The sequence below is a fragment of the Schistocerca gregaria genome, unplaced genomic scaffold (assembly GCF_023897955.1).
Source record: "Schistocerca gregaria isolate iqSchGreg1 unplaced genomic scaffold, iqSchGreg1.2 ptg000178l, whole genome shotgun sequence".
Lineage (NCBI taxonomy): Eukaryota > Metazoa > Arthropoda > Insecta > Orthoptera > Acrididae > Schistocerca > Schistocerca gregaria.
In genome coordinates, this window is record NW_026061728.1 from 11,924,106 (window position 1) to 11,947,387 (window position 23,282).

Genomic DNA, 23,282 nt, shown 5'->3' on the forward strand with positions numbered 1-23,282 from the left:
GTTTTAATGTAGCAATTGAGCAGTACGAAACCGTCTGAATGTTGCTGTTGACCATTTTTTGCTTGGAAATGCTCTTGAGCTTGAAACACACATTAAGACCGGTGTTAACTAGCGAAATGGTCAGCAGAGTGCCGACACCGCGAGTTTTGACTGGCACTTGCACATCTAAAACAACGACGAGAAAGTAACTCGTTCGGCTTTTGAGTCACATAAAGTATGTGTGTTAATTTGTACGCCACTAGCTCTGCATGCTGTCATGCAATTTCTTTACCTCTCAGAAATGATTATGACATAAAAGTGAAGTACGTGACGAGTGTGACGTTAGGAAAACATTAGGCAGCATGGAGAGTTTCTGTATGGGACCACCCAACCAAACGAGTACTGTGTGACGTTCTATCCGGCAGGTATTCAACGAGGTAGCCGGCTAGCTCAGTCGGTAGAGAACAGACTCTTAATCCTAGGATCGTGGGTTCGAGCCACACGCTGGGCGGAACGGAATTTTGTTCCGCTGCAGATGTAAATTACCGTTTTTCAGATTAACGAGATGTAATGGAAATAGCAACTTTAAACTTTGCCTACGTCTCTGTCAGTCACAAGGAAACTGTATTTGAATGTGAAGGTGATTTTGTAGACATGTGTGGAAGACATGTTCTGAAATGCAAGTGTTGTTGTTTGGAAAGCACATCGGTTATGTGTCAGATGTGTAGCCAAGCAGTAATGGGTCGCCATAGCTGCAAATATTAGCCGGTAATATGAAGTGTTGTCAGCTGAAGTCTGATGATGCAGACGACCGTAAGGACGAAGTACCCAAAAGTACCACTAGGCCGCGCCTCTTTAGCTCAGTGGTAGAGCACTGCTCTAATAAACCAGGCATCGGAAGTTCCATCCTCACAGGAGAAAGATGAATTTTGGAAATCAGTTGCGCGTCGTGGCCGTATAGCAAACAGTATCTGTGATGACGAACAATTAGCGACAGGCGTTTTTTTAAGAATTACTCTCAGATGTGATTAAGGCGAATGGCGCAGATAAAGCATTTGCCAAAGCGGTACAGCATAAAGTGGGACGAGGCAGTCTGAATTACATTTTATAGATGTATTTCTCACATATCTCAGAGCCTCTCGCGGTCGTCGTCGTCGTCGTCGTCGTCGTCGTCGTCGTCGTCGTCGTCGCCGCTTCTGCAGAAGTAGCAAATGGCCATCGTAGCAAATGCGGCGAGGGACGCCCTGCCTTGGATTCCGAATGCACAAAGTGTGTGGTCTTGTTTCTCAGTTTATATCTGGTCGGTCTCGTAAGAGGTTGAATGTAACGAATGGGTGGGAAAGAGCAAGGGGCAGCGGCTGTGTAGAACGAAAACACAAATCCTCAGGGGTGTGAGCGTTTCGAGATGAGTCGTATACATGACATTGCTGGTCGTCAGTGACCATGTGGCCTAATGGATAAGGCGTCGGACTTCGGATCTGATGATTACAGGTTCGAATGTTGTCACGGCCCTTTTTTTTCCAGTTCTGAAAAAGAAACATACCGTTTTAATGTAGCAATTGAGCAGTACGAAACCGTCTGAAGGTTGCTGTTGACCATTTTTTGCTTGGAAATGCTCTTGAGCTTGAAACACACACAACAAGACCGGTGTTAACTAGCGAAATGGTCAGCAGAGTGCCGACACCGCGAGTTTTGACTGGCACTTGCACATCTAAAACAACGACGGAAAGTAACTCGTTCGGCTTTTGAGTCACATAAAGTATGTGTGTTAATTTTGACGCCACTAGCTCTGCATCCTGTCATGCTATTTCTTTACCTCTCAGAAATGATTATGACATAAAAGTGAAGTACGTGACGAGTGTGACGTTAGGAAAACATTAGGCAGCATGGAGAGTTTCTGTATGGGACCACCCAACCAAACGAGTACTGTGTGACGTTCTATCCGGCAGGTATTCAACGAGGTAGCCGGCTAGCTCAGTCGGTAGAGCGTCAGACTCTTAATCCTAGGATCGTGGGTTCGAGCCACACGCTGAGCGGAACGGAATTTTGTTCCGCTGCAGATGTAAATTACCGTTTTTCAGATTAACGAGATGTAATGGAAATAGCAACTTTAAACTTTGCCTACGTCTCTGTCAGTCACAAGGAAACTGTATTTGAATGTGAAGGTGATTTTGTAGACATGTGTGGAAGACATGTTCTGAAATGCAAGTGTTGTTGTTTGGAAAGCACATCGGTTACGTGTCAGATGTGTAGCCAAGCAGCAATGGGTCGCCATAGCTGCAAATATTAGCCGGTAATATGAAGTGTTGTCAGCTGAAGTCTGATGATGCAGACGACCGTAAGGACGAAGTACCCAAAAGTACCACTAGGCCGCGCCTCTTTAGCTCAGTGGTAGAGCACTGCTCTAATAAACCAGACATCGGAAGTTCCATCCTCACAGGAGAAAGATGAATTTTGGAAATCAGTTGCGCGTCGTGGCCGTATAGCAAACAGTATCTGTGATGACGAACAATTAGCGACAGGCGTTTTTTTAAGAATTACTCTCAGATGTGATTAAGGCGAATGGCGCAGATAAAGCATTTGCCAAAGCGGTACAGCATAAAGTGGGACGAGGCAGTCTGAAGTACATTTTATAGATGTATTTCTCACATATCTCAGAGCCTCTCGCGGTCGTCGTCGTCGTCGTCGTCGTCGCCACCGCCGCTTCTGCAGAAGTAGCAAATGGCCATCGTAGCAAATGCGGCGAGGGACGCCCTGCCTTCGATTCCGAATGCACAAAGTGTGTGGTCTTGTTTCTCAGTTTATATTTGGTCGGTCTCGTAAGAGGTTGAATGTAACGAATGGGTGGGAAAGAGCAAGGGGCAGCGGCTGTGTAGAACGAAAACACAAATCCTCAGGGGTGTGAGCGTTTCGAGATGAGTCGTATACATGACATAGGTGGTCGTCAGTGACCATGTGGCCTAATGGATAAGGCGTCGTACTTCGGAACTGATGATTACAGTTTTGAATGTTGTCACGGCCCTTTTTTTTCCAGTTCTGAAAAAGAAACATACCGTTTTAATGTAGCAATTGAGCAGTACGAAACCGTCTGAAGGTTGCTGTTGACCATTTTTTGCTTGGAAATGCTCTTGAGCTTGAAACACACACAACAAGACCGGTGTTAACTAGCGAAATGGTCAGCAGAGTGCCGACACCGCGAGTTTTGACTGGCACTTGCACATCTAAAACAACGACGGAAAGTAACTCGTTCGGCTTTTGAGTCACATAAAGTATGTGTGTTAATTTTGACGCCACTAGCTCTGCATGCTGTCATGCAATTTCTTTACCACTCAGAAATGATTATGACATAAAAGTGAAGTACGTGACGAGTGTGACGTTAGGAAAACATTAGGCAGCATGGAGAGATTCTGTATGGGACCACCCAACCAAACGAGTACTGTGTGACGTGCTATCCGGAAGGTATTCAACGAGGTAGCCGGCTAGTTAAGTCGGTAGAGCGTCAGACTCTTAATCCTAGGATCGTGGGTTCGAGCCACACGCTGGGCGGAACGTAATTTTGTTCCGCTGCAGATGTAAATTACCGTTTTTCTGATTAACGAGATGTAATGGAAATAGCAACTTTAAACTTTGCCTACGTCTCTGTCAGTCACAAGGAAACTGTATTTGAATGTGAAGGTGATTTTGTAGACATGTGTGGAAGACATGTTCTGAAATGCAAGTGTTGTTGTTTGGAGAGCACATCGGTTACGTGTCAGATGTGTAGCCAAGCAGTAAAGGGTCGCCATAGCTGCAAATATTAGCCGGTAATATGAAGTGTTGTCAGCTGTAGTCTGATGATGCAGACGACCGTAAGGACGAAGTACCCAAAAGTACCACTAGGCCGCGCCTCTTTAGCTCAGTGGTAGAGCACTGCTCTAATAAACCAGGCATCGGAAGTTCCATCCTCACAGGAGAAAGATGAATTTTGGAAATCAGTTGCGCGTCGTGGCCGTATAGCAAACAATATCTGTGATGACGAACAATTAGCGACAGGCGTTTTTTTAAGAATTACTCTCAGATGTGATTAAGGCGAATGGCGCAGATAAAGCATTTGCCAAAGCGGTACAGCATAAAGTGGGACGAGGCAGTCTGAATTACATTTTATAGATGTATTTCTCACATATCTCAGAGCCTCTCGCGGTCGTCGTCGTCGCCACCGCCGCTTCTGCAGAAGTAGCAAATGGCCATCGTAGCAAATGCGGCGAGGGACGCCCTGCCTTGGATTCCGAATGCACAAAGTGTGTGGTCTTGTTTCTCAGTTTATATCTGGTCGGTCTCGTAAGAGGTTGAATGTAACGAATGGGTGGGAAAGAGCAAGGGGCAGCGGCTGTGTAGAACGAAAACACAAATCCTCAGGGGTGTGAGCGTTTCGAGATGAGTCGTATACATGACATTGCTGGTCGTCAGTGACCATGTGGCCTAATGGATAAGGCGTCGGACTTCGGATCTGATGATTACAGGTTAGAATGTTGTCACGGCCCTTTTTTTTCCAGTTCTGAAAAAGAAACATACCGTTTTAATGTAGCAATTGAGCAGTACGAAACCGTCTGAAGGTTGCTGTTGACCATTTTTTGCTTGGAAATGCTCTTGAGCTTGAAACACACACAACAAGACCGGTGTTAACTAGCGAAATGGTCAGCAGAGTGCCGACACCGCGAGTTTTGACTGGCACTTGCACATCTAAAACAACGACGGAAAGTAACTCGTTCGGCTTTTGAGTCACATAAAGTATGTGTGTTAATTTTGACGCCACTAGCTCTGCATCCTGTCATGCTATTTCTTTACCTCTCAGAAATGATTATGACATAAAAGTGAAGTACGTGACGAGTGTGACGTTAGGAAAACATTAGGCAGCATGGAGAGTTTCTGTATGGGACCACCCAACCAAACGAGTACTGTGTGACGTTCTATCCGGCAGGTATTCAACGAGGTAGCCGGCTAGCTCAGTTGGTAGAGCGTCAGACTCTTAATCCTAGGATCGTGGGTTCGAGCCACACGCTGAGCGGAACGGAATTTTGTTCCGCTGCAGATGTAAATTACCGTTTTTCAGATTAACGAGATGTAATGGAAATAGCAACTTTAAACTTTGCCTACGTCTCTGTCAGTCACAAGGAAACTGTATTTGAATGTGAAGGTGATTTTGTAGACATGTGTGGAAGACATGTTCTGAAATGCAAGTGTTGTTGTTTGGAAAGCACATCGGTTACGTGTCAGATGTGTAGCCAAGCAGCAATGGGTCGCCATAGCTGCAAATATTAGCCGGTAATATGAAGTGTTGTCAGCTGAAGTCTGATGATGCAGACGACCGTAAGGACGAAGTACCCAAAAGTACCACTAGGCCGCGCCTCTTTAGCTCAGTGGTAGAGCACTGCTCTAATAAACCAGACATCGGAAGTTCCATCCTCACAGGAGAAAGATGAATTTTGGAAATCAGTTGCGCGTCGTGGCCGTATAGCAAACAGTATCTGTGATGACGAACAATTAGCGACAGGCGTTTTTTTAAGAATTACTCTCAGATGTGATTAAGGCGAATGGCGCAGATAAAGCATTTGCCAAAGCGGTACAGCATAAAGTGGGACGAGGCAGTCTGAAGTACATTTTATAGATGTATTTCTCACATATCTCAGAGCCTCTCGCGGTCGTCGTCGTCGTCGTCGTCGTCGCCACCGCCGCTTCTGCAGAAGTAGCAAATGGCCATCGTAGCAAATGCGGCGAGGGACGCCCTGCCTTCGATTCCGAATGCACAAAGTGTGTGGTCTTGTTTCTCAGTTTATATTTGGTCGGTCTCGTAAGAGGTTGAATGTAACGAATGGGTGGGAAAGAGCAAGGGGCAGCGGCTGTGTAGAACGAAAACACAAATCCTCAGGGGTGTGAGCGTTTCGAGATGAGTCGTATACATGACATAGGTGGTCGTCAGTGACCATGTGGCCTAATGGATAAGGCGTCGTACTTCGGAACTGATGATTACAGTTTTGAATGTTGTCACGGCCCTTTTTTTTCCAGTTCTGAAAAAGAAACATACCGTTTTAATGTAGCAATTGAGCAGTACGAAACCGTCTGAAGGTTGCTGTTGACCATTTTTTGCTTGGAAATGCTCTTGAGCTTGAAACACACACAACAAGACCGGTGTTAACTAGCGAAATGGTCAGCAGAGTGCCGACACCGCGAGTTTTGACTGGCACTTGCACATCTAAAACAACGACGGAAAGTAACTCGTTCGGCTTTTGAGTCACATAAAGTATGTGTGTTAATTTTGACGCCACTAGCTCTGCATGCTGTCATGCAATTTCTTTACCACTCAGAAATGATTATGACATAAAAGTGAAGTACGTGACGAGTGTGACGTTAGGAAAACATTAGGCAGCATGGAGAGATTCTGTATGGGACCACCCAACCAAACGAGTACTGTGTGACGTGCTATCCGGAAGGTATTCAACGAGGTAGCCGGCTAGCTCAGTCGGTAGAGCGTCAGACTCTTAATCCTAGGATCGTGGGTTCGAGCCACACGCTGGGCGGAACGTAATTTTGTTCCGCTGCAGATGTAAATTACCGTTTTTCTGATTAACGAGATGTAATGGAAATAGCAACTTTAAACTTTGCCTACGTCTCTGTCAGTCACAAGGAAACTGTATTTGAATGTGAAGGTGATTTTGTAGACATGTGTGGAAGACATGTTCTGAAATGCAAGTGTTGTTGTTTGGAGAGCACATCGGTTACGTGTCAGATGTGTAGCCAAGCAGTAAAGGGTCGCCATAGCTGCAAATATTAGCCGGTAATATGAAGTGTTGTCAGCTGTAGTCTGATGATGCAGACGACCGTAAGGACGAAGTACCCAAAAGTACCACTAGGCCGCGCCTCTTTAGCTCAGTGGTAGAGCACTGCTCTAATAAACCAGGCATCGGAAGTTCCATCCTCACAGGAGAAAGATGAATTTTGGAAATCAGTTGCGCGTCGTGGCCGTATAGCAAACAATATCTGTGATGACGAACAATTAGCGACAGGCGTTTTTTTAAGAATTACTCTCAGATGTGATTAAGGCGAATGGCGCAGATAAAGCATTTGCCAAAGCGGTACAGCATAAAGTGGGACGAGGCAGTCTGAATTACATTTTATAGATGTATTTCTCACATATCTCAGAGCCTCTCGCGGTCGTCGTCGTCGCCACCGCCGCTTCTGCAGAAGTAGCAAATGGCCATCGTAGCAAATGCGGCGAGGGACGCCCTGCCTTGGATTCCGAATGCACAAAGTGTGTGGTCTTGTTTCTCAGTTTATATTTGGTCGGTCTCGTAAGAGGTTGAATGTAACGAATGGGTGGGAAAGAGCAAGGGGCAGCGGCTGTGTAGAACGAAAACACAAATCCTCAGGGGTGTGAGCGTTTCGAGATAAGTCGTATACATGACATAGCTGGTCGTCAGTGACCATGTGGCCTAATGGATAAGGCGTCGGACTTCGGATCTGATGATTACAGGTTCGAATGTTGTCACGGCCCTTTTTTTTCCAGTTCTGAAAAAGAAACATACCGTTTTAATGTAGCAATTGAGCAGTACGAAACCGTCTGAAGGTTGCTGTTGACCATTTTTTGCTTGGAAATGCTCTTGAGCTTGAAACACACACAACAAGACCGGTGTTAACTAGCGAAATGGTCAGCAGAGTGCCGACACCGCGAGTTTTGACTGGCACTTGCACATCTAAAACAACGACGGAAAGTAACTCGTTCGGCTTTTGAGTCACATAAAGTATGTGTGTTAATTTTGACGCCACTAGCTCTGCATGCTGTCATGCAATTTCTTTACCACTCAGAAATGATTATGACATAAAAGTGAAGTACGTGACGAGTGTGACATTAGGCAGCATGGAGAGATTCTGTATGGGACCACCCAACCAAACGAGTACTGTGTGACGTGCTATCCGGCAGGTATTCAACGAGGTAGCCGGCTAGCTCAGTCGGTAGAGCGTCAGACTCTTAATTCTAGGATCGTGGGTTCGAGCCACACGCTGGGCGGAACGTAATTTTGTTCCGCTGCAGATGTAAATTACCGTTTTTCTGATTAACGAGATGTAATGGAAATAGCAACTTTAAACTTTGCCTACGTCTCTGTCAGTCACAAGGAAACTGTATTTGAATGTGAAGGTGATTTTGTAGACATGTGTGGAAGACATGTTCTGAAATGCAAGTGTTGTTGTTTGGAGAGCACATCGGTTACGTGTCAGATGTGTAGCCAAGCAGTAATGGGTCGCCATAGCTGCAAATATTAGCCGGTAATATGAAGTGTTGTCAGCTGTAGTCTGATGATGCAGACGACCGTAAGGACGAAGTACCCAAAAGTACCACTAGGCCGCGCCTCTTTAGCTCAGTGGTAGAGCACTGCTCTAATAAACCAGGCATCGGAAGTTCCATCCTCACAGGAGAAAGATGAATTTTGGAAATCAGTTGCGCGTCGTGGCCGTATAGCAAACAGTATCTGTGATGACGAACAATTAGCGACAGGCGTTTTTTAAAGAATTACTCTCAGATGTGATTAAGGCGAATGGCGCAGATAAAGCATTTGCCAAAGCGGTACAGCGTAAAGGGGGACGAGGCAGTCTGAATTACATTTTATAGATGTATTTCTCACATATCTCAGAGCCTCTCGCGGTCGTCGTAGTCGTCGTCGTCGTCGTCGTCGTCGCCGCCGCTTCTGCAGAAGCAGCAAATGGCCATCGTAGCAAATGCGGCGAGGGACACCCTGCCTTGGATTCCGAATGCACAAAGTGTGTGGTCTTGTTTCTCAGTTTATATTTGGTCGGTCTCGTAAGAGGTTGAATGTAACGAATGGGTGGGAAAGAGCAAGGGGCAGCGGCTGTGTAGAACGAAAACACAAATCCTCAGGGGTGTGAGCGTTTCGAGATGAGTCGTATACATGACATAGCTGGTCGTCAGTGACCATGTGGGCTAATGGATAAGGCGTCGGACTTCGGATCTGATGATTACAGGTTCGAATGTTGTCACGGCCCTTTTTTTTCCAGTTCTGAAAAAGAAACATACCGTTTTAATGTAGCAATTGAGCAGTACGAAACCGTCTGAATGTTGCTGTTGACCATTTTTTGCTTGGAAATGCTCTTGAGCTTGAAACACACACAACAAGACCGGTGTTAACTAGCGAAATGGTCAGCAGAGTGCCGACACCGCGAGTTTTGACTGGCACTTGCACATCTAAAACAACGACGAGAAAGTAACTCGTTCGGCTTTTGAGTCACATAAAGTATGTGTGTTAATTTTGACGCCACTAGCTCTGCATGCTGTCATGCAATTTCTTTACCTCTCAGAAATGATTATGACATAAAAGTGAAGTACGTGACGAGTGTGACGTTAGGAAAACATTAGGCAGCATGGAGAGATTCTGTATGGGACCACCCAACCCAAACGAGTACTGTGTGACGTGCTATCCGGCAGGTATTCAACGAGGTAGCCGGCTAGCTCTGTCGGTAGAGCGTCAGACTCTTAATCCTAGGGTCGTGGGTTCGAGCCACACGCTGGGCGGAACGGAATTTTGTTCCGCTGCAGATGTAAATTACCGTTTTTCAGATTAACGAGATGTAATGGAAATAGCAACTTTAAACTTTGCCTACGTCTCTGTCAGTCACAAGGAAACTGTATTTGAATGTGAAGGTGATTTTGTAGACATGTGTGGAAGACATGTTCTGAAATGCAAGTGTTGTTGTTTGGAGAGCACATCGGTTACGTGTCAGATGTGTAGCCAAGCAGTAATGGGTCGCCATAGCTGCAAATATTAGCCGGTAATATGAAGTGTTGTCAGCTGAAGTCTGATGATGCAGACGACCGTAAGGACGAAGTACCCAAAAGTACCACTAGGCCGCGCCACTTTAGCTCAGTGGTAGAGCACTGCTCTAATAAACCAGGCATCGGAAGTTCCATGCTCACAGGAGAAAGATGAATTTTGGAAATCAGTTGCGCGTCGTGGCCGTATAGCAAACAGTATCTGTGATGACGAACAATTAGCGACAGGCGTTTTTTTAAGAATTACTCTCAGATGTGATTAAGGCGAATGGCGCAGATAAAGCATTTGCCAAAGCGGTACAGCATAAAGTGGGACGAGGCAGTCTGAATTACATTTTATAGATATATTTCTCACATATCTCAGAGCCTCTCGCGGTCGTCGTCGACGTCGTCGTCGTCGCCGCCGCCGCTTCTGCAGAAGTAGCAAATGGCTATCGTAGCAAATGCGGCGAGGGACGCCCTGCCTTCGATTCCGAATGCACAAAGTGTGTGGTCTTGTTTCTCAGTCTATATTTGGTCGGTCTCGTAAGAGGTTGAATGTAACGAATGGGTGGGAAAGAGCAAGGGGCAGCGGCTGTGTAGAACCAAAACACAAATCCTCAGGGGTGTGAGCGTTTCGAGATGAGTCGTATACATGACATAGTTTGTAGTCAGTGACTATGTGGCCTAACGGATAAGGCGTCGGACTTCGGATCTGATGATTACAGGTTCGAATGTTGTCACGCTCGTTTTTTTCCAGTTCTGAAAAAGAAACATACCGTTTTAATGTAGCAATTGAGCAGTACGAAACCGTCTGAATGTTGCTGTTGACCATTTTTTGCTTGGAAATGCTCTTGAGCTTGAAACACACAACAAGACCGGTGTTAACTAGCGAAATGGTCAGCAGAGTGCCGACACCGCGAGTTTTGACTGGCACTTGCACATCTAAAACAACGACAAGAAAGTAACTCGTTCGGCTTTTGAGTCACATAAAGTATATGTGTTAATTTGTACGCCACTAGCTCTGCATGCTGTCATGCAATTTCTTTACCTCTCAGAAATGATTATGACATAAAAGTGAAGTACGTGACGAGTGTGACGTTAGGAAAACATTAGGCAGCATGGAGTGATTCTGTATGGGACCACCCAACCAAACGAGTACTCTGTGACGTGCTATCCGGCAGGTATTCAACGAGGTAGCCGGCTAGCTCAGTCGGTAGAGCGTCAGACTCTTAATCCTAGGATCGTGGGTTCGAGCCACACGCTGGGCGCAACGGAATTTTGTTCCGCTGCAGATGTAAATTACCGTTTTTCTGATTGACGAGATGTAATGGAAATAGCAACTTTAAACTTTGCATACGTATCTGTCAGTCACAAGGAAACTGTATTTGAATGTGAAGGTGATTTTGTAGACATGTGTGGAAGACATGTTCTGAAATGCAAGTGTTGTTGTTTGGAGAGCACATCGGTTACGTGTCAGATGTGTAGCCAAGCAGTAATGGGTCGCCACAGCTGCAAATATTAGCCGGTAATATGAAGTGTTGTCAGCTGAAGTCTGATGATGCAGACGACCATAAGGACGAAGTACCCAAGAGTACCACTAGGCCGCGCCTCTTTAGCTCAGTGGTAGAGCACTGCTCTAATAAACCAGACATCGGAAGTTCCATCCTCACAGGAGAAAGATGAATTTTGGAAATCAGTTGCGCGTCGTGGCCGTATAGCAAACAGTATCTGTGATGACGAACAATTAGCGACAGGCGTTTTTTTAAGAATTACTCTCAGATGTGATTAAGGCGAATGGCGCAGATAAAGCATTTGCCAAAGCGGTACAGCATAAAGTGGGACGAGGCAGTCTGAATTACATTTTATAGATGTATTTCTCACATATCTCAGAGCCTCTCGCGGTCGTCGCCGTCGTCGTCGTCGTCGTCGTCGCCGCCGCCGCCGCTTCTGCAGAAGCAGCAAATGGCCATCGTAGCAAATGCGGCGAGGGACACCCTGCCTTGGATTCCGAATGCACAAAGTATGTGGTCTTGTTTCTCAGTTTATATTTGTTCGGTCTCGTAAGAGGTTGAATGTAACGAATGGGTGGGAAAGAGCAAGGGGCAGCGGCTGTGTAGAACGAAAACACAAATCCTCAGGGGTGTGAGCGTTTCGAGATGAGTCGTATACATGACATAGCTGGTCGTCAGTGACCATGTGGCCTAATGGATAACGCGTCGGACTTCGGATCTGATGATTACAGGTTCGAATGTTGTCACGCTCGTTTTTTTCCAGTTCTGAAAAAGAAACATACCGTTTTAATGTAGCAATTGAGCAGTACGAAACGGTCTGAATGTTGCTGTTGACCATTTTTTGCTTGGAAATGCTCTTGAGCTTGAAACACACAACAAGACCGGTGTTAACTAGCGAAATGGTCAGCAGAGTGCCGACACCGCGAGTTTTGACTGGCACTTGCACATCTAAAACAACGACGAGAAAGTAACTCGTTCGGCTTTTGAGTCACATAAAGTATGTGTGTTAATTTTGACGCCACTAGCTCTGCATGCTGTCATGCAATTTCTTTACCTCTCAGAAATGATTATGACATAAAAGTGAAGTACGTGACGAGTGTGACGTTAGGAAAACATTAGGCAGCATGGAGAGATTCTGTATGGGACCACCCAACCCAAACGAGTACTGTGTGACGTGCTATCCGGCAGGTATTCAACGAGGTAGCCGGCTAGCTCTGTCGGTAGAGCGTCAGACTCTTAATCCTAGGGTCGTGGGTTCGAGCCACACGCTGGGCGGAACGGAATTTTGTTCCGCTGCAGATGTAAATTACCGTTTTTCAGATTAACGAGATGTAATGGAAATAGCAACTTTAAACTTTGCCTACGTCTCTGTCAGTCACAAGGTAACTGTATTTGAATGTGAAGGTGATTTTGTAGACATGTGTGGAAGACATGTTCTGAAATGCAAGTGTTGTTGTTTGGAGAGCACATCGGTTTCGTGTCAGATGTGTAGCCAAGCAGTAATGGGTCGCCATAGCTGCAAATATTAGCCGGTAATATGAAGTGTTGTCAGCTGAAGTCTGATGATGCAGACGACCGTAAGGACGAAGTACCCAAAAGTACCACTAGGCCGCGCCTCTTTAGCTCAGTGGTAGAGCACTGCTCTAATAAACCAGGCATCGGAAGTTCCATCCTCACAGGAGAAAGATGAATTTTGGAAATCAGTTGCGCGTCGTGGCCGTATAGCAAACAGTATCTGTGATGACGAACAATTAGCGACAGGCGTTTTTTTAAGAAATACTCTCAGATGTGATTAAGGCGAATGGCGCAGATAAAGCATTTGCCAAAGCGGTACAGCATAAAGTGGGACGAGGCAGTCTGAATTACATTTTATAGATATATTTCTCATATATCTCAGAGCCTCTCGCGGTCGTCGTCGACGTCGTCGTCGTCGTCGTCGCCGCCGCCGCTTCTGCAGAAGTAGCAAATGGCTATCGTAGCAAATGCGGCGAGGGACGCCCTGCCTTCGATTCCGAATGCACAAAGTATGTGGTCTTGTTTCTCAGTCTATATTTGGTCGGTCTCGTAAGAGGTTGAATGTAACGAATGGGTGGGAAAGAGCAAGGGGCAGCGGCTGTGTAGAACGAAAACACAAATCCTCAGGGGTGTGAGCGTTTAGAGATGAGTCGTATACATGACATAGTTGGTCGTCAGTGACCATGTGGCCTAACGGATAAGGCGTCGGACTTCGGATCTGATGATTACAGGTTCGAATGTTGTCACGCTCGTTTTTTTCCAGTTCTGAAAAAGAAACATACCGTTTTAATGTAGCAATTGAGCAGTACGAAACCGTCTGAATGTTGCTGTTGACCATTTTTTGCTTGGAAATGCTCTTGAGCTTGAAACACACACAACAAGACCGGTGTTAACTAGCGAAATGGTCAGCAGAGTGCCGACACCGCGAATTTTGACTGGCACTTGCACATCTAAAACAACGACGAGAAAGTAACTCGTTCGGCTTTTGAGTCACATAAAGTATGTGTGTTAATTTTGACGCCACTAGCTCTGCATGCTGTCATGCAATTTCTTTACCTCTCAGAAATGATTATGACATAAAAGTGAAGTACGTGACGAGTGTGACGTTAGGAAAACATTAGGCAGCATGGAGAGATTCTGTATGGGACCACCCAACCCAAACGAGTACGGTGGGACGTTCTATCCGGCAGGTATTCAACGAGGTAGCCGGCTAGCTCTGTCGGTAGAGCGTCAGACTCTTAATCCTACGGTCGTGGGTTCGAGCCACACGCTGGGCGGAACGGAATTTTGTTCCGCTGCAGATGTAAATTACCGTTTTTCTGATTAACGAGATGTAATGGAAATAGCAACTTTAAACTTTGCCTACGTCTCTGTCAGTCACAAGGAAACTGTATTTGAATGTGAAGGTGATTTTGTAGACATGTGTGAAAGACATGTTCTGAAATGCAAGTGTTGTTGTTTGGAGAGCACATCGGTTACGTATCAGATGTGTAGCCAAGCAGTAATGGGTCGCCATAGCTGCAAATATTAGCCGGTAATATGAAGTGTTGTCAGCTGAAGTCTGATGATGCAGACGACCGTAAGGACGAAGTACCCAAAAGTACCACTAGGCCGCGCCTCTTTAGCTCAGTGGTAGAGCACTGCTCTAATAAACCAGGCATCGGAAGTTCCATCCTCACAGGAGAAAGATGAATTTTGGAAATCAGTTGCGCGTCGTGGCCGTATAGCAAACAGTATCATTGATGACGAACAATTAGCGACAGGCGTTTTTTTAAGAAATACTCGCAGATGTGATTAAGGCGAATGGCGCAGATAAAGCATTTGCCAAAGCGGTATAGCATAAAAGGGGACGAGGCAGTCTGAATTACATTTTATAGATGTATTTCTCACATATCTCAGAGCCTCTCGCGGTCGTCGTCGTCGTCGTCGTCGTCGTCGTCGTCGTCGTCGTCGTCGTCGCCGCCGCCGCTTCTGCAGAAGTAGCAAATGGCTATCGTAGCAAATGCGGCGAGGGACGCCCTGCCTTCGATTCCGAATGCACAAAGTGTGTGGTCTTGTTTCTCAGTCTATATTTGGTCGGTCTCGTAAGAGGTTGAATGTAACGAATGGGTGGGAAAGAGCAAGGGGCAGCGGCTGTGTAGAACGAAAACACAAATCCTCAGGGGTGTGAGCGTTTCGAGATGAGTCGTATACATGACATAGCTGGTCGTCAGTGACCATGTGGCCTAATGGATAACGCGTCGGACTTCGGATCTGATGATTACAGGTTCGAATGTTGTCACGCTCGTTTTTTTCCAGTTCTGAAAAAGAAACATACCGTTTTAATGTAGCAATTGAGCAGTACGAAACGGTCTGAATGTTGCTGTTGACCATTTTTTGCTTGGAAATGCTCTTGAGCTTGAAACACACAACAAGACCGGTGTTAACTAGCGAAATGGTCAGCAGAGTGCCGACACCGCGAGTTTTGACTGGCACTTGCACATCTAAAACAACGACGAGAAAGTAACTCGTTCGGCTTTTGAGTCACATAAAGTATGTGTGTTAATTTTGACGCCACTAGCTCTGCATGCTGTCATGCAATTTCTTTACCTCTCAGAAATGATTATGACATAAAAGTGAAGTACGTGACGAGTGTGACGTTAGGAAAACATTAGGCAGCATGGAGAGATTCTGTATGGGACCACCCAACCCAAACGAGTACTGTGTGACGTGCTATCCGGCAGGTATTCAACGAGGTAGCCGGCTAGCTCTGTCGGTAGAGCGTCAGACTCTTAATCCTAGGGTCGTGGGTTCGAGCCACACGCTGGGCGGAACGGAATTTTGTTCCGCTGCAGATGTAAATTACCGTTTTTCAGATTAACGAGATGTAATGGAAATAGCAACTTTAAACTTTGCCTACGTCTCTGTCAGTCACAAGGTAACTGTATTTGAATGTGAAGGTGATTTTGTAGACATGTGTGGAAGACATGTTCTGAAATGCAAGTGTTGTTGTTTGGAGAGCACATCGGTTTCGTGTCAGATGTGTAGCCAAGCAGTAATGGGTCGCCATAGCTGCAAATATTAGCCGGTAATATGAAGTGTTGTCAGCTGAAGTCTGATGATGCAGACGACCGTAAGGACGAAGTACCCAAAAGTACCACTAGGCCGCGCCTCTTTAGCTCAGTGGTAGAGCACTGCTCTAATAAACCAGGCATCGGAAGTTCCATCCTCACAGGAGAAAGATGAATTTTGGAAATCAGTTGCGCGTCGTGGCCGTATAGCAAACAGTATCTGTGATGACGAACAATTAGCGACAGGCGTTTTTTTAAGAAATACTCTCAGATGTGATTAAGGCGAATGGCGCAGATAAAGCATTTGCCAAAGCGGTACAGCATAAAGTGGGACGAGGCAGTCTGAATTACATTTTATAGATATATTTCTCATATATCTCAGAGCCTCTCGCGGTCGTCGTCGACGTCGTCGTCGTCGTCGTCGCCGCCGCCGCTTCTGCAGAAGTAGCAAATGGCTATCGTAGCAAATGCGGCGAGGGACGCCCTGCCTTCGATTCCGAATGCACAAAGTATGTGGTCTTGTTTCTCAGTCTATATTTGGTCGGTCTCGTAAGAGGTTGAATGTAACGAATGGGTGGGAAAGAGCAAGGGGCAGCGGCTGTGTAGAACGAAAACACAAATCCTCAGGGGTGTGAGCGTTTAGAGATGAGTCGTATACATGACATAGTTGGTCGTCAGTGACCATGTGGCCTAACGGATAAGGCGTCGGACTTCGGATCTGATGATTACAGGTTCGAATGTTGTCACGCTCGTTTTTTTCCAGTTCTGAAAAAGAAACATACCGTTTTAATGTAGCAATTGAGCAGTACGAAACCGTCTGAATGTTGCTGTTGACCATTTTTTGCTTGGAAATGCTCTTGAGCTTGAAACACACACAACAAGACCGGTGTTAACTAGCGAAATGGTCAGCAGAGTGCCGACACCGCGAATTTTGACTGGCACTTGCACATCTAAAACAACGACGAGAAAGTAACTCGTTCGGCTTTTGAGTCACATAAAGTATGTGTGTTAATTTTGACGCCACTAGCTCTGCATGCTGTCATGCAATTTCTTTACCTCTCAGAAATGATTATGACATAAAAGTGAAGTACGTGACGAGTGTGACGTTAGGAAAACATTAGGCAGCATGGAGAGATTCTGTATGGGACCACCCAACCCAAACGAGTACGGTGGGACGTTCTATCCGGCAGGTATTCAACGAGGTAGCCGGCTAGCTCTGTCGGTAGAGCGTCAGACTCTTAATCCTACGGTCGTGGGTTCGAGCCACACGCTGGGCGGAACGGAATTTTGTTCCGCTGCAGATGTAAATTACCGTTTTTCTGATTAACGAGATGTAATGGAAATAGCAACTTTAAACTTTGCCTACGTCTCTGTCAGTCACAAGGAAACTGTATTTGAATGTGAAGGTGATTTTGTAGACATGTGTGAAAGACATGTTCTGAAATGCAAGTGTTGTTGTTTGGAGAGCACATCGGTTACGTATCAGATGTGTAGCCAAGCAGTAATGGGTCGCCATAGCTGCAAATATTAGCCGGTAATATGAAGTGTTGTCAGCTGAAGTCTGATGATGCAGACGACCGTAAGGACGAAGTACCCAAAAGTACCACTAGGCCGCGCCTCTTTAGCTCAGTGGTAGAGCACTGCTCTAATAAACCAGGCATCGGAAGTTCCATCCTCACAGGAGAAAGATGAATTTTGGAAATCAGTTGCGCGTCGTGGCCGTATAGCAAACAGTATCATTGATGACGAACAATTAGCGACAGGCGTTTTTTTAAGAAATACTCGCAGATGTGATTAAGGCGAATGGCGCAGATAAAGCATTTGCCAAAGCGGTATAGCATAAAAGGGGACGAGGCAGTCTGAATTACATTTTATAGATGTATTTCTCACATATCTCAGAGCCTCTCGCGGTCGTCGTCGTCGTCGTCGTCGTCGTCGTCGTCGTCGTCGTCGTCGTCGCCGCCGCCGCTTCTGCAGAAGTAGCAAATGGCTATCGTAGCAAATGCGGCGAGGGACGCCCTGCCTTCGATTCCGAATGCACAAAGTGTGTGGTCTTGTTTCTCAGTCTATATTTGGTCGGTCTCGTAAGAGGTTGAATGTAACGAATGGGTGGGAAAGAGCAAGGGGCAGCGGCTGTGTAGAACGAAAACACAAATCCTCAGGGGTGTGAGCGTTTCGAGATGAGTCGTATACATGACATAGTTTGTAGTCAGTGACCATGTGGCCTAACGGATAAGGCGTCGGACTTCGGATTTGATGATTACAGGTTCGAATGTTGTCACGCTCGTTTTTTTCCAGTTCTGAAAAAGAAACATACCGTTTTAATGTAGCAATTGAGCAGTACGAAACCGTCTGAATGTTGCTGTTGACCATTTTTTGCTTGGAAATGCTCTTGAGCTTGAAACACACAACAAGACCGGTGTTAACTAGCGAAATGGTCAGCAGAGTGCCGACACCGCGAGTTTTGACTGGCACTTGCACATCTAAAACAACGACGAGAAAGTAACTCGTTCGGCTTTTGAGTCACATAAAGTATATGTGTTAATTTGTACGCCACTAGCTCTGCATGCTGTCATGCAATTTCTTTACCTCTCAGAAATGATTATGACATAAAAGTGAAGTACGTGACGAGTGTGACGTTAGGAAAACATTAGGCAGCATGGAGTGATTCTGTATGGGACCACCCAACCAAACGAGTACTCTGTGACGTGCTATCCGGCAGGTATTCAACGAGGTAGCCGGCTAGCTCAGTCGGTAGAGCGTCAGACTCTTAATCCTAGGATCGTGGGTTCGAGCCACACGCTGGGCGGAACGGAATTTTGTTCCGCTGCAGATGTAAATTACCGTTTTTCTGATTAACGAGATGTAATGGAAATAGCAACTTTAAACTTTGCATACGTCTCTGTCAGTCACAAGGAAACTGTATTTGAATGTGAAGGTGATTTTGTAGACATGTGTGGAAGACATGTACTGAAATGCAAGTGTTGTTGTTTGGAGAGCACATCGGTTACGTGTCAGATGTGTAGCCAAGCAGTAAAGGGTCGCCATAGCCGCAAATATTAGCCGGTAATATGAAGTGTTGTCAGCTGAAGTCTGATGATGCAGACGACCGTAAGGACGAAGTATCCAAGGGTACCGCCGAGCCGCGCCTCTTTAGCTCAGTGGTAGAGCACTGCTCTAATAAACCAGGCATCGGAAGTTCCATCCTCACAAGAAAAAGGTGAATTTTGGAAATCAGTTGCGCGTCGTGGCCGTATAGCAAACAGTATCTGTGATGACGAACAATTAGCGACAGGCGTTTTTTTAAGAATTACTCTCAGATGTGATTAAGGCGAATGGCGCAGATAAAGCATTTGCCAAAGCGGTACAGCATAAAGTGGGACGAGGCAGTCTGAATTACATTTTATAGATGTATTTCTCACATATCTCAGAGCCTCTCGCGGTCGTCGTCTTCGTCTTCGTCGTCGCCGCCGCCGCCGCCGCTTCTGCAGAAGTAGCAAATGGCTATCGTAGCAAATGCGGCGAGGGACGCCCTGCCTGCGATTCCGAATGCACAAAGTGTGTGGTCTTGTTTCTCAGTCTATATTTGGTCGGTCTCGTAAGAGGTTGAATGTAACGAATGGGTGGGAAGGAGCAAGGGGCAGCGGCTGTGTAGAACGAAAACACAAATCCTCAGGGGTGTGAGCGTTTCGAGATGAGTGGTATACATGACATAGTTGGTCGTCAGTGACCATGTGGCCTAATGGATAAGGCGTCGCACTTCGGATCTGATGATTACAGGTTCGAATGTTGTCACGCTCGTTTTTTTCCAGTTCTGAAAAAGAAACATACCGTTTTAATGTAGCAATTGAGCAGTACGGAACGGTCTGAATGTTGCTGTTGACCATTTTTTGCTTGGAAATGCTCTTGAGCTTGAAACACACACAACAAGACCGGTGTTAACTAGCGAAATGGTCAGCAGAGTGCCGACACCGCGAGTTTTGACTGGCACTTGCACATCTAAAACAACGACGGAAAATAACTCGTTCGGCTTTTGAGTCACATAAAGTATGTGTGTTAATTTTGACGCCACTAGCTCTGCATGCTGTCATGCAATTTCTTTACCTCTCAGAAATGATTATGACATAAAAGTGAAGTACGTGACGAATGTGACGTTAGGAAAACATTAGGCAGCATGGAGAGATTCTGTATGGGACCACCCAACCCAAACGAGTACTGTGTGACGTGCTATCCGGCAGGTATTCACCGAGGTAGCCGGCTAGCTCAGTCGGTAGAGCGTCAGACTCTTAATCCTAGGGACGTCGGATCGAGCCACACGCTGGGCGGAACGGAATTTTGTTCCGCTGCAGATGTAAATTACCGTTTTCCTGATTAACGAGATGTAATGGAAATAGCAACTTTAAACTTTGCCTACGTCTCTGTCAGTCACAAGGAAACTGTATTTGAATGTGAAGGTGATTTTGTAGACATGTGTGGAAGACATGTTCTGAAATGCAAGTGTTGTTGTTTGGAGAGCACATCGGTTACGTGTCAGATGTGTAGCCAAGCAGTAATGGGTCGCCATAGCTGCAAATATTAGCCGGTAATATGAAGTGTTGTCAGCTGAAGTCTGATGATGCAGACGACCGTAAGGACGAAGTATCCAAGAGTACCGCTAGGCCGCGCCTCTTTAGCTCAGTGGTAGAGCACTGCTCTAATAAACCAGGCATCGGAAGTTCCATCCTCACAGGAGAAAGATGAATTTTGGAAATCAGTTGCGCGTCGTGGCCGAATAGCAAACAGTATCTGTGATGACGAACAATTAGCGACAGGCGTTTTTTTAAGAATTACTCTGAGATGTGATTAAGGCGAATGGCGCAGATAAAGCATTTGCCAAAGCGGTACAGCATAACGTGGGACGAGGCAGTCTGAATTACATTTTATAGATGTATTTCTCACATATCTCAGAGCCTCTCGCGGTCGTCGTCGTCGTCGTCGTCGTCGTCGTCGTCGTCGTCGCCGCCGCCGCCGCCGCCGCTTCTGCAGAAGTAGCAAATGGCTATCGTAGCAAATGCGGCGAGGGACGCCCTGCCTTCGATTCCGAATGCACAAAGTGTGTGGTCTTGTTTCTCAGTCTATATTTGGTCGGTCTCGTAAGAGGTTGAATGTAACGAATGGGTGGGAAAGAACAATGGGCAGCGGCTGTGTAGAACGAAAACACAATTCCTCAGGGGTGTGAGCGTTTCGAGATGAGTCGTATACATGACATAGTTTGTAGTCAGTGACCATGTGGCCTAACGGATAAGGCGTCGGACTTCGGATCTGATGATTACAGGTTCGAATGTTGTCACGCTCGTTTTTTTTCCAGTTCTGAAAAAGAAACATACCGTTTTAATGTAGCAATTGAGCAGTACGAAACGGTCTGAATGTTGCTGTTGACCATTTTTTGCTTGGAAATGCTCTTGAGCTTGAAACACACACAACAAGACCGGTGTTAACTAGCGAAATGGTCAGCAGAGTGCCGACACCGCGAGTTTTGACTGGCACTTGCACATCTAAAACAACGACGGAAAGTAACTCGTTCGGCTTTTGAGTCACATAAAGTATGTGTGTTAATTTTGACGCCACTAGCTCTGCATGCTGTCATGCAATTTCTTTACCTCTCAGAAATGATTATGACATAAAAGTGAAGTACGTGACGAATGTGACGTTAGGAAAACATTAGGCAGCATGGAGAGATTCTGTATGAGACCACCCAACCAAACGAGTACTGTGTGACGTGCTATCCGGCAGGTATTCAACGAGGTAGCCGGCTAGCTCAGTCGGTAGAGCGTCAGACTCTTAATCCTAGGGTCGTGGGTTCGAGCCACACGCTGGGCGGAACGGAATTTTGTACCGCTGCAGATGTAAATTACCGTGTTTCTGATTAACGAGATGTAATGGAAATAGCAACTTTAAACTTTGCCTACGTCTCTGTCAGTCACAAGGATATTGTATTTGAATGTGAAGGTGATTTTGTAGACATGTGTGGAAGACATGTTCTGAAATGCAAGTGTTGTTGTTTGGAGAGCACATCGGTTACGTGTCAGATGTGTAGCCAAGCAGTAATGGGTCGCCATAGCTGCAAATATTAGCCGGTAATATGAAGTGTTGTCAGCTGAAGTCTGATGATGCAGACGACCGTAAGGACGAAGTACCCAAGAGTACCACTAGGCCGCGCCTCTTTGCTCAGTGGTAGAGCACTGCTCTAATAAACCAGGCATCGGAAGTTCCATGCTCACAGGAGAAAGATGAATTTTGGAAATCAGTTGCGCGTCGTGGCCGTATAGCAAACAGTATCTGTGATGACGAACAATTAGCGACAGGCGTTTTTTTAAGAATTACTCTCAGATGTGATTAAGGCGAATGGAGCATATAAACCATTTGCCAAAGCGGTACAGCATAAAGTGGGACGAGGCAGTCTGATTTACATTTTATAGATGTATTTCTCACATATCTCAGAGCCTCTCGCGGTCGTCGTCGTCGTCGTCGTCGTCGTCGTCGTCGTCGCCGCCGCTTCTGCAGAAGTAGCAAATGGCTGTCGTAGCAAATGCGGCGAGGGACGCCCTGCCTTCGATTCCGAATGCACAAAGTGTGTGGTCTTGTTTCTCAGTCTATATTTGGTCGGTCTCGTAAGAGGTTGAATGTAACGAATGGGTGGGAAAGAGCAAGGGGCAGCGGCTGTGTAGAACGAAAACACAAATCCTCAGGGGTGTGAGCGTTTCGAGGTGAGTCGTATACATGACATAGTTGGTCGTCAGTGACCATGTGGCGTAATGGATAAGGCGTCTGACTTCGGATCTGATGATTACAGGTTCGAATGTTGTCACGCTCGTTTTTTTCCAGTTCTGAAAAAGAAACTTATCGTTTTAATGTAGCAATTGAGCAGTACAAAACGGTCTGAATGTTGCTGTTGACCATTTTTTGCTTGGAAATGCTCTTGAGCTTGAAACACACACAACAAGACCGGTGTTAACTAGCGAAATGGTCAGCAGAGTGCCGACACCGCGAGTTTTGACTGGCACTTGCACATCTAAAACAACGACGGAAAGTAACTCGTTCGGCTTTTGAGTCACATAAAGTATGTGTGTTAATTTTGACGCCACTAGCTCTGCATGCTGTCATGCAATTTCTTTACCTCTCAGAAATGATTATGACATAAAAGTGAAGTACGTGACGAGTGTGACGTTAGGAAAACATTAGGTAACATGGAGAGATTCTGTATGGGACCACCCAACCCAAACGAGTACTGTGTGACGTGCTATCCGGCAGGTATTCACCGAGGTAGCCGGCTAGCTCAGTCGGTAGAGCGTCAGACTCTTAATCCTAGGGACGTCGGATCGAGCCACACGCTGGGCGGAACGGAATTTTGTTCCGCTGCAGATGTAAATTACCGTTTTCCTGATTAAC

At 46.0% G+C, this 23,282-nt stretch overlaps 3 non-coding genes across 3 annotated transcripts; all 3 read left to right on the forward strand.

Moving 5' to 3' along the window:
- The first annotated feature begins 1,943 nt into the window (after positions 1-1,943).
- Trnak-cuu (transfer RNA lysine (anticodon CUU)) lies at positions 1,944-2,015 on the forward strand. The gene has a single exon. It is a non-coding gene; the product is annotated as a tRNA-Lys (tRNA).
- A 2,936-nt stretch (positions 2,016-4,951) lies between these two features.
- On the forward strand, positions 4,952-5,023 carry Trnak-cuu (transfer RNA lysine (anticodon CUU)). The gene has a single exon. It is a non-coding gene; the product is annotated as a tRNA-Lys (tRNA).
- A 16,617-nt stretch (positions 5,024-21,640) lies between these two features.
- On the forward strand, positions 21,641-21,713 carry Trnak-cuu (transfer RNA lysine (anticodon CUU)). The gene has a single exon. It is a non-coding gene; the product is annotated as a tRNA-Lys (tRNA).
- Positions 21,714-23,282: the final 1,569 nt, after the last annotated feature.